Source organism: Nannobrachium achirus (genome assembly GCF_963921795.1).
Source record: "Nannobrachium achirus genome assembly, chromosome: 16".
NCBI classification, from domain to species: domain Eukaryota; kingdom Metazoa; phylum Chordata; class Actinopteri; order Myctophiformes; family Myctophidae; genus Nannobrachium; species Nannobrachium achirus.
In genome coordinates, this window is record NC_137823.1 from 12,672,249 (window position 1) to 12,683,533 (window position 11,285).

Here is an 11,285-nt window from a genome sequence, read left to right on the forward strand (position 1 = left end):
ATGCACATAATTAATTAATTATCACTGTTGCTGCAATGTTGAGGAGACGAAACCCCAGAATGTGACTGCCGTGTGTAGGCTACTTGTATAAAGGCTACGTCAGGCCATGATGCAAAGACTAGACAGACCAGACAAGATTTGGATCTCCTTCCAATTCCTGCCAGTGCCATGTACTTCCTCCTGGGTGTGGTATGCTGTTTATTATTAAACAATGCATTCACACGTACAGTATAAGTGACTTACTGTACACCAACATATTAATATTAAGGCCACTCTCTGTGTTACACGACATAACCACGTTGAAATGGAACCGTTTACACATCAGGGTAAGAGAAACATTTCCTCTTCAACGCGATGCGTTGTGTGTTTGTAGATCGGCTGTTTTCACTACTTTTGTGAGACGGCCTTGTATGTTGAAGCAGGGCTTTACTTTGCGAAAGAACGTAAACATTTGAAACATGGAGATATGAGGTTTCCACCAGACAACGACGATATACAGTAGGCATGTGTGCTCCTGTAGACATATTTTGTTTTCTGTAAACAGAGTATTTAACTGATACCTGGCATCCCTATTTTGGGCATTTCATTATAACTGTAGGCGGAAATTCAAATACTCAATTTGTCACGATGTGGCAGGTGTTAAGCTTGCATTTTTGTATAGGGCAGGGGTCTTCAAGGTTTTCAGGCCAGGGACCCCTTAGCTGAGAGAGAAATGAAGCAGGGGCCCCCCAATAGATATTGTATAAAGTTGTGTTATGTTCATAGATTTCTTAGGAGTTAGACAACTTAGACTTGTTTGTCAGCACTGTCATCATCATGTTGCGTATTTTCAGACATTTAACCACTTGAACGGTCAAATACTTAGTCTGCTCTTCTTTTCCCTCTACAAACCTCTTCAGCAAAAATAGCCGATCTACAAGCTTACAACGCCTCGCAGCGCGAGGCGTTGTAAGCTTGTAGATCTGCTATTTTTGGCTAATGTTCCACTCAAAATAGGCATTCTAGGGTTCAAATGGTTGATGGAAAAAAACATGATCCTATCACACAAAGATTTGGAGGACCCCCTGTAGTAACTCTGAGGGCCCCCTAAGGGTCCCGGACCCCCTGTTGAAGACCCCTATAGGGCTTAAGTGGTTAACCGTGGGTACAATATGGAGCCAACAGGTTGTAATACAGCTATAGACTGAAACAAAAGCAGGACAGACCGGCAGCTTATCATCTCTTCTCCTTGTAAATGAATTAATCATTAATCTCACCAGGCTCCCTAAGTCTAAATGCCTTCCTATCGCCTAAAGGGATAGTCCACCCCAAAAAGAACTTTTCATTTCTATCGATGACTCACCCCGTGGACACTTGAATTTATGGATGTTTGTTTTGTTTGCTTATATCTATATTTTTATCTCTATTCTTATTTATTTATTATTTATTATTGATTGTTCTTTTCCTTATTGTTTTTAAATGTCTTTTAATCTGTAAGTGCTTTGGACTTCACTTACTGTGCTATATAAATAAAGTTTGATTGATTGATTGATTGATTGATTGATTGATTGAAAGAGTCTCCTCAAATGATATGGCTTAGGAATGCAAATATCCATGAATTCAAGTCTCCATCCATGGGGTGAGGAATCGATAGAAAAACAGTCGTTTTGGTGGTGAAATATCCCTTTAACCCTCCGTCCCTCTCTTGCAGCAACATGGAGGACAGTGTGGACATCTTCATTCAGTGGTTTTGTCTTTGGTACCGCCGTGTTCACCGCTGGTGAGGCCTCCACCTTCCTGAGCGCAGGTCCTCTTCATCCGGCCGCGCTCAGGGCGGCGGGTGTTCTCGGCACGGCCGGCCTCGGCGCGGTCCTCCTGTGTGCCGCCATGGGTTTGGCCGCGCTGACCGCGTCCGCAGGCCTGGCCGCGGGCTCCTTGTTGACGGCGTCTGGGCCTGCGGCGGCGCTGGGCGCCATCGGAGCCGGCCTGCTGGCGGGAACGGGACTGCAAGTGGCGCTGTCGTGGGGCACGTCCGGGCGGCTGGCGGTAGCGGCCGCCTCGCTGGCGCTGGGGTACGCGCCGATGGCGTCGTCCCGGCCCTACGGACCGGCCGCGGCGGAGTGCCTCAAGTACGTCGACGCTCGGCAAGTCATGGCGACGCTGGCGGCGGAGTTCGCGGCCCACTTCGCGGCCGTGTTCCTCGGGATGGCGCAGGGCGCCCACCTGGAGAGGTGGAAGGGAAGAGCGTGGCCGACCGGGCTCCGCATGATGCTGACCATACTGTGGTTTGTCTTCGTCTTGCTCCGCGTGTCCGCGGCCAAGAGTCTGTGGATGGCGCTGGGACACGTGCCTTCCTACACCGCCATCAACTTCCTGTCCTCGGTGTTTTCCGCGCTGGCCGTGCTGCCCGGCTTCCTGGCGGGCGTGGGCGGGATTTCAGAGGCCCAGCCCGAGTCGGAGACCGAGCTGGTCCTGATGCTGGGGTCCGCGGTGCGGGCAGGGGCCCTGTCGGCGGCGCTGCTGGGAGCGGCGCTGGGAACGGTGGCCGCGGTCGGTGTGGGCCGCGAGGTGGCCGGGAGGGTGGCCGTAGGGGCCGCCATGTTGGCACTGTCCGCCCTGAGGCTCGCCCTGCCCATTGGTGGAGCGGTGGGGGCCGGGGGCGCCGCGGGCTGCCTGCTGGGGGCGTCCGTCGTGGCGGGGATGTCGCTGGCGATGGCGAGCTGTTCTTCGTCGTGCACGTTTCTCACCCTCGCGTGTTCCAGTTTGGGGGCCGTTTTGGGATCGGGTGGTTTTGAGTCAGGGGACGCTTTGACTGTTCTCCTGACTGTCGCTGGAGGAACGACCATATTTCCGTACTGGGAGGATGCTGTGGCCCTTCCGCACGATCTGATGCTTCTGATTTACTACCGCGACACATCAGTGGACGGTGCTACGCTAGCTGCCTTACTGCTGGCTGTGTCTTCTGTAGGGGCAGCAGTGCTGGGAGGGGCAGCACTGGCCACGGCTGCCATGGGGAAGTTAGGGACGTTGGGAGTCTTGTTGGCGGCAGTGGTTTTGTTAGGTGTGACGTTCATGGAGAGGCTGAACACACTGAGTGAGAGACCGGTCGAAATCATGGGTTCTCTGATGGTCTTACTTGCCCAGCTGTCTGGAATAGAGATGACATATTTCATCCAATACAGACCCTAGTGGATCTAGAATAGAGCAGTGAAGTCATGATGTGACTCGCTCATCCCCCGGTTCATGGAAGTAATTTCTCTATGGAGAATAACATTGGGTCATTGTAAAATCGTCTCATATAAGCACTGTCTGTGGTCCAAAAATAAACAAACGGCCTGCGCAATATTGTCGGGGAGGTGGCTCTGTATGGTTTATGATAGTCATTCACTGAATCACTCATATTTGATAAAGCCTGTTTCTAGTGAAAATGTAACTAATTCGGCGGCAGTAACATCAGCGTTTTCTTACCATCAGTTGATTCTTCATATCCATTTGAGTCAAACCGCTTGGATCATTTGTTTATTTGTTCTTATATGACACAATATGAAAAAAGTCTATGGGAATTCAGAATGGGAGGAAAAAAACGTGAACCAGGTAGGATGGGTAAATTATGTCAGACTTCACTGCTCTTAGAGGGTATGCACGTGACATCATCATACCCGGAAGTTATGCAGGAACGGCTACTGAGTGGCAAAAAACTACTTTCTGGCCTTGACAGCCCATACATCCAAAGAGAAAAGTCCTATCTGATTGCATTAAACGACATTAAACAACGTTAAAATCGCTTTGCCACTCACTTTGCCACTCAATTTGCCATTCACTTTACAGTATGCATATGCAGGATCAAGAATAGAAATGACATACTTTATCCAACATAGACTCCAGGATGTGACGATTAACTGAAACCCTTTATGCTATGCTTTATGCAATAATTGTGAATATATAGCCAATTTAAAAGCTCACAACGTGTTGTGTTGTGAGCTTGTAGATCAGCTTTTTTAGATGAATGTTCATCAATTATGACATGGCCAGAATAGAGATGTCAGGGTTCATTTGGTTAATGGATAGATTATAATATAATATTTTGTCTGGTTGGCTGTCGCTGGCAGATGGTGAATTTCATCGTTTCTCTGTATATTTGGGTCTTAATTAAGGATCCTGAAAAGGCACATGTTGCCTTGTTGTCTTTCATCTCCAATACCATGGAAAATAAGTGCGATATTTAATAATGATAATATAATTATTACATTCCAAAGTATGTTTATTGTATTCAATTTGTTTTTATCAGTTTGCACGGTATCATGTGGTTGTAAATAAACACTTCACTTCCATGTGTTTTTACTATAAAAGGCCTTATAAGTTGTTTTTTGTTTATGTGATTGTCAGTTATGTTTTATGTTATTAATGTATGTTATTATGTATTTTTGCAACTTGTCCTGCTGCTTATCCCAAACAGGGCTCTCTTGTAAAAAGAGATTACTGATCTCAGTGGGATTTTACGTGTATAAATAAAAGTTGTTTTTCATTGATCAATGTATAGCTATAGACAAATAATCTGATTTGGCTTTCGGGTGGACTACATTTGTCAACAACTCAGATGTACATAAATGCCAAACAAAACAAACATAGCCTACACATTATCACAAAAGAAAATTCAAAAATGATATTACAAATAGAAGAAGGTGGACATAGGGTGTTTTGATGTACTTCTAGTTAACCAATTCAATCATATATATAAAGATAAATATCCTGCTGTTACATTATAAGCAGGATGAAACATATCCAGCACATCAACACTTCCACAGCACCCCCTACTGGAGATCTCGCACATTTTCTCATAACAATCTGTTTTTGTTTAGTTTTTCGCACAGTGCTGATGAGAGAAAACTGGCCTGAAGTACATTTAATTTTTCCCCCTGTAGCCAAGGTATGGCAGCTGCCATACCCAATGGACGCACGCCTCTGGGACAGTGTTAGTTGAGGACAGGCAGAGATCAAGTCATACCAACTAAACCAGTTTTTAGTTTGGCGTGGCGGTACGGCGCGGTAGCTTCAATCATTCTGGTTCGGATGAACATGTAGCCTACAGTAGCTCTATGTCGACGATCAAGTCTTACGTTACTGGCATTCCATTAAGGTATGATCACCTGTAAAGTAACTAAGTACGTTTACTCAAGTACAGTTAGGTAAGCACACTTTTCAGGATTTCTTTTTTACTTTTTCCAATTTCCAACACATTTTCTACTTTTACTCCACTAAAAGTATTTGAAAACGTTAGTTGTTAAGATTTTTATTACTAAACATACATGAGCACTTCCGGCTATCTACAACCTCACAACGCATCGTGACACATTGTGAGCTTGTAGATCTGCTATTTTCAAAAGATTTATAGACATTTGAAACATGTGAAATGGGATATTCTGCATTCAATGCGTACCTTCTGGTAATCTGTATACATTTTGGCAGGGGTGTCGCACCAAATTCTGGGCCCTGGGTACAAGGATTCACTGCGGGCCCCCCATGAATGTTCTTCATAGGGGTGAGGGGGTTTATCCCCTTTTGGACTGGGAACGCATCTTTACGCATTATTTGTGCTTTAACTATTGACAAATAGCAGATCTAAGCTCACATTGCGAGCTTGTAGATCTGCTATTTTTGAAAAATCGTTTAAATTTGTGCAAGTCTTTGAATATTTCAAATCCTTCTAAGGTTTTTTGAAAAACCTATGTTTCCCATCTCAACATATTTAGTTACAGGGACCCCCCAGAAGCAAAATTTGAGTTACAAATGTCTGCTTAAAAAATACATAGGCCTATATTGAAAGATTTGCCCACATTTTCACGACTTTTCAAAAATAGCAGATCTACAAGCTCCCGGGTGCCGCGCTGTGAGCTTGTATATCTGCTATTTTTCAATAGCTAATAATTAAGGCCTCCACCTTGGGCCCTAGTAAGTAACGCAGTCCCACTTCCCCCCTTGTGTTGTGACGAATTAGAAATGTCTAATTAAAAGCTCGTGCTGCGCCCGTTCCTCGCGCACACCCTTAATGAGAGTGTTGTGTGCGAGCCATGTGGAGCTCACGTTTCTCCGGAATAAAGCAGCGACAAGGGCCCATTCAATCGGTGGTCTTAAATAATTAAAAAGAGAGGAATAATTACCGTATAAAATTGCAATTATTGTTCAGCTGCAGGAAAAGCCTCTTGATTGTTGAAAGAGGAGAGGCTGCGCTTATATCAGGTTCAGCAGCGAGGCTCCCTTTTCTCCGCATCAATATTGCAGGGAGATAAGCTGATGGAACAGAGCAGGACAGAGACAGCGCGCTACCTGAGACCGCGCAGGGCATGTGTGTGTCGCGGGGCAAACGCAGTGCAACTTTCAACCGTGGACGTTGTCGCGGTGAAAACCTTCTATGTCCAAAACCGCTCCTTATGGGCTATATCAGTAGTTCTCAAACTTTAAAATGTCAAGGTCTCCGCTTAACTCTGACAGTATACAAATTAAACCAAATGGACCCGTCAGAGACAGAGTTACATTCTTGTAGGCCTACCTCCAAAAAGGAACCCATGCAGAGAGTCCCTGGACCCCACTTTGAGGGCCACTGGGCTATATAATTTATTCGCTCTCTGCACAACTATCGATCCATCCATCCATCCATCCATCCACCCACCACAGAAGCATTGTGAGCTTGTAGATCTGCTATTTTCACTATACTTTTGTGTGACACTCTTATTGATTGATTGATTGATTGATTGATTGATTGAATATTCTATTCTAATAAGTTTGCATTGGAAAAGGTACAGGAGTAGGGTGTGCACTTTTGGCACCAATGCGATGGTACATTTACTCAAGTACATTTTGAATTCAGGACTTTTACTGGTAACAGAGTATTTCCGTACTGCAGTATTGATACTTTTACTAAAGAACTTTGCCTGAGAGTCAAAACAGATATGCAAGTGATGGTTAGATACTGACGTGCATGATGAGTGATTAGATAGGCCTAATGACGTGCCTGGCAGGATTTTAGGGAATGCAGAGTCCATGTAGTTCACAGTCTGCAGCAGGGAAGTGCAGACAATGTTAGAGAGGCAGGGGCTGACATTTCTAAAAGGGCCTTTTGGTGAGATTATTGAAAATAGCAGACCTCCAAGGCTCCAAGCATGGAGGTTGGCTATTTTCCGTGCTTGAAACCACACTAAACTAAGCATATTCAAGTCAATACTGGAGATGTGGCGTAACAGCATGGATTTCTACACAGGGAGGGCAATTCTTTCAACATAAGATGCTGCATTCAAGTTCAGGAGAGTTTTGGACAAGGCAATTCTCTTGAATGCTGCTTTCAGGTATAGCAGGCAAAGAGGTGATTTGCATTTCTTTAACCATAGTAAAAACCGCATTCATCGTATGGAGAGAGGGCACTTTTTACAGACAGATAAAAGGGCAGGGGCTCAAGCCCTCTTTCTGTCTATGTGTGCACATGCCTGGTCTGCAGACAGAATAACATTCTTTTGTCCCTTCTAAATGCGTGTATCAAAACAACATCCCGGTTCCAACAATGGAACAAGGGCGGAGCGCTTGTTTTCGGTGGAGATGACGGAGGCGCGCCGGCGTTATATTATAAACACAATCTGATCTAGCTATAACAACAATCATGACATATGCTATTTATTATAATCACTAATTCACTATGAAGTGTCTTTAATTATAATTAAAGTAAAAATAGTCAAATAATGACAAATTGTTCTGCCCACAACCTTATCAAACCAAAATGCCTAAACTACTGTAAAAGTAGGTCTATTATAACTATGATAATGGTTCCGTTATTAAGTAGAATACTTGACCTTATACATATATAATGTTTATAATGTGTTATGATTATTTCTTGTGTTATATGTTATGAAACATCGCATGTAGGCCTATTATATTACCTATACACAAGTGAGCTCTCGGCACCTCCGCACGGTCCAGGCGAACACAACGGAGCGCTCCTTAGCTCCGGTTCAGCCAGTCACAAGATCCACTGCTGGAAGCGGGATGTTGTTTTGATACACGCCTTCTAAATACCAGACTGCACAGAAGCTCCACTTAGTGCCGTCAGCAGCCATTGAAGAGAGAGTGAGGCTGAGAGAGAGACAGACAGGTAGGTAACAACCTTATGTTTCATAACAGAATGTGTCTTTCATGTCATTGTGTTCTTATTGTACAGTAGTAATAACACATACGATTGATATGGCGCTTTCATAGGTACTCAATTTCACTTAACAGGTCAAAAATAAAAAGCTACTTTATTATGAAAACTAGTTTAAAAGGTTTAACAACTATACAAGAAAGCTAAGCAAAACAAAAGGGGTTTGGGATGTAGGGAATGAGAGTCTGAAAAGGTGGGATTTGACCGTGGTTTTAAACGTGGTGAGGGTGCAGCTCTGATGAGAGTTGGGAGTTCCACAGTTAACCACATACTAGCGTCTCCTATTCTGGGCATGTCATGATTGGCAAACATTGCCGATCTACAACATTATACTGCAATGTGTTGTGAGGTTGTAGATGGACTGATTGGCACATAGAACAAAGCACACAGTAGTTTCAGTGGAACATTTGTGAGTTTTTGTAAATTTTGTGAGTTTTTGTAAATTTTGTGAGTTTTTGTACAACCAAACTGGTTTTTAAATGTCTACATAATCATGTCTCACCTCTGTTCTCTGGACTGATACAGAGACGTCCAAGCTCTGGTAGAGCAACACGAGCTTCAACAAATGGTGAATGTATTGTTCCCACCTGCAGTAACTAATTTGGACAGTCTGCCTTCTCAGTTAAGGGGGTAGACCTTTGGAACTCCTTGCCTACCGTTTTAAAACTAGAGAAGGATGCTAATGTCTTCTACAGAGGACTCAAGTTATGGTTGAAATCAAATCAACTATGTTCATATGAATAGTTTCTGTTATCTACCTGCTGTGTGAATTGATTGATTATGGCTATTTATGATGTTGTATGTCCCACAAATATGGGTCAGATTGTGGTTTGTTGTTGTTAGTTACCAGTAAGACTCCCTAATCGGGAGATAAGCGACCGTAGGTGGCTTATCTCCACAAATAGGGCAAAAATGTGTTTTTCCAAAATCTTCCTGATCCATGTTGATGACATGAGTGTAGACATGCTGTGTAGTGATATTCGTGATTTAAACTGTAGGAGCAGTGTCCAAAAATGTGTTTTAAAAATGGGCCTGAAGGTGGCGCTACAATAGGGCCATGTGAGAAATGAGGGGTGGGGTCTCAGCGTTGCCTTGGCGGACGAATAGGTACCGGCCCCGGCTCTCCCGGACGCTCCTAGCCCGAGTTACGGCATTTTATGTGCGCTGCAGTGGCAGGGGGTCCTCCACTGAGGGCGCCACCACTTTTGCATCCGTTCTGGAGCACCAGGAGTCGGTGGTCCCCGGGAATTCCCCGTGAGCAGCCCTGTTGGGGTGGTCATTTGGTCATTTTTGCACATTTGGTCATATTTTACATCTGGGGGTCCCCCAGGGACCTGGGGGTCCCTGGGGCTCCGGGGGTCCTTGGAGGTTGTAGTTTGGCAGGCAAGGAGTGTGTGTATAAAATCTGGCATGGATCGGGTCAACGGGTGCGGAGATATAAGCAGGGAAAAAGTGTGACGTGTGAGCACATTTGGTCATTTTTTACATCTGGGGGTCCCCCAGGGACCTGGGGGTCCCTGGGGCTCCGGGGGTCCTTGGAGGTTGTAGTTTGGCAGTCAAGGAGTATGTGTGCAAAATTTGGCATGGATGGGGGCAAGGGTTAGGGTTGTGGAGATATGAGCAGGGCAAAAGTGTGACGGACTGACTGACTGACTCACTGACAGACAGCCCGTGGAGGTTTTGTAGTCTATTAGTAAGCACATATTATAATTGTTCGTACCTGACTGGGTTTTAGATTAGTGTTATTGTTTTTGTACTTAATTGGGTTTTAGAATAGTATAAAAGGAGACATCCAGACCAAAACACATATAGGGTTAAATCTGCCTTTTATCATACCCCTTCATACCTGCTTTAGTCGATTTTTTTAATAGCTGCCCCTGTTGCTAGATTTCGGCTGCCCCTGTTGCTAGATTTCGCGGGCTCTCTCATAACTAACACAGTGGATTGTCCTTAGGCTAGTGCGGTTATTTCTTTAGCTTCAAAGTTAGTATTTTTTTATTGGATTGTGTTTACACAACGTCCTGAGACCAACCAAACCGCTGTTTTGACCTCACAGGCACCCTCACTTGAAGTACAAAAAATAAAATAGTGGAAACAGCTGATCTACAAGCTCAGAACGCGTCGCATCGCAACGCGTTGTGAGCTTGTAGATCGGCTATTTCCACTATCAATGTTCTTTTTTTAAGTATCAAGTTGTCAAATATGTCAGTAATTTCTTTGTATATTTAGGTTATGTGTCATATCTACCATGTGCAACTTCAAAACCTAAAAGCCAAACAGAAAATTAATCGTCATGTAGAATGTCATAATCGTGACAGCCATACACACATTTGAAATGTTATTTATGTCCACATAAGCAGAAGTACAAGAATGCCTCATACAAAGGACATAAACGATATCAGTGCAGTCTGATAATTAGGAAAACAGACATTTACAAAGTGCATGTAGGGCAGAACATTGTTACATATAATACTGTTGGCATAGATGTCAAGCACAGCAGACAACAGTCAATCATGGCTAAAGATAACTATGCTTCCTCCAAATGGAGCGACTTCCTATAATAGCTGATAGCAGTACCTTGCTAACTGTTTGGCCCTCCTTTTGGAGAGGCAGGCCATTTGAAGGCCCCTCACAACCAACTTGTGCAAGTTTCCTAGGCTCCCAAAGATAAAAAAAAAACAAACGTTTACATCTGTAGCCTAGCTGTGCGATGGTCTGTTCTAGCTCATGATAATTTAACACTTTGGTTAAGAAAGCTTCCTCTAAGCTGTAATCAAAGGTACAGGTGACCTCGAGAATAAACATGTCCCTATGGGTTTCATTAACAACAATGACATCGGGGTGTTAGCTGAAATGGTAAAGAACACAGAATCATCATTACACAGGCTACACATGCTCGGCTTCACAGTAGAATGCTTACAGTATATAGCATGGACCTGAAGATGGGAGAGATATCTTTTGATATCAAATCCACTATTCTGTCATGCCTTCACAGACACACACACACACACACACACACACACACACACACACACACACACACACACACACACACACACACACACACACACACACACACACACACACACACACACACACACAATATATATATTTACATCAC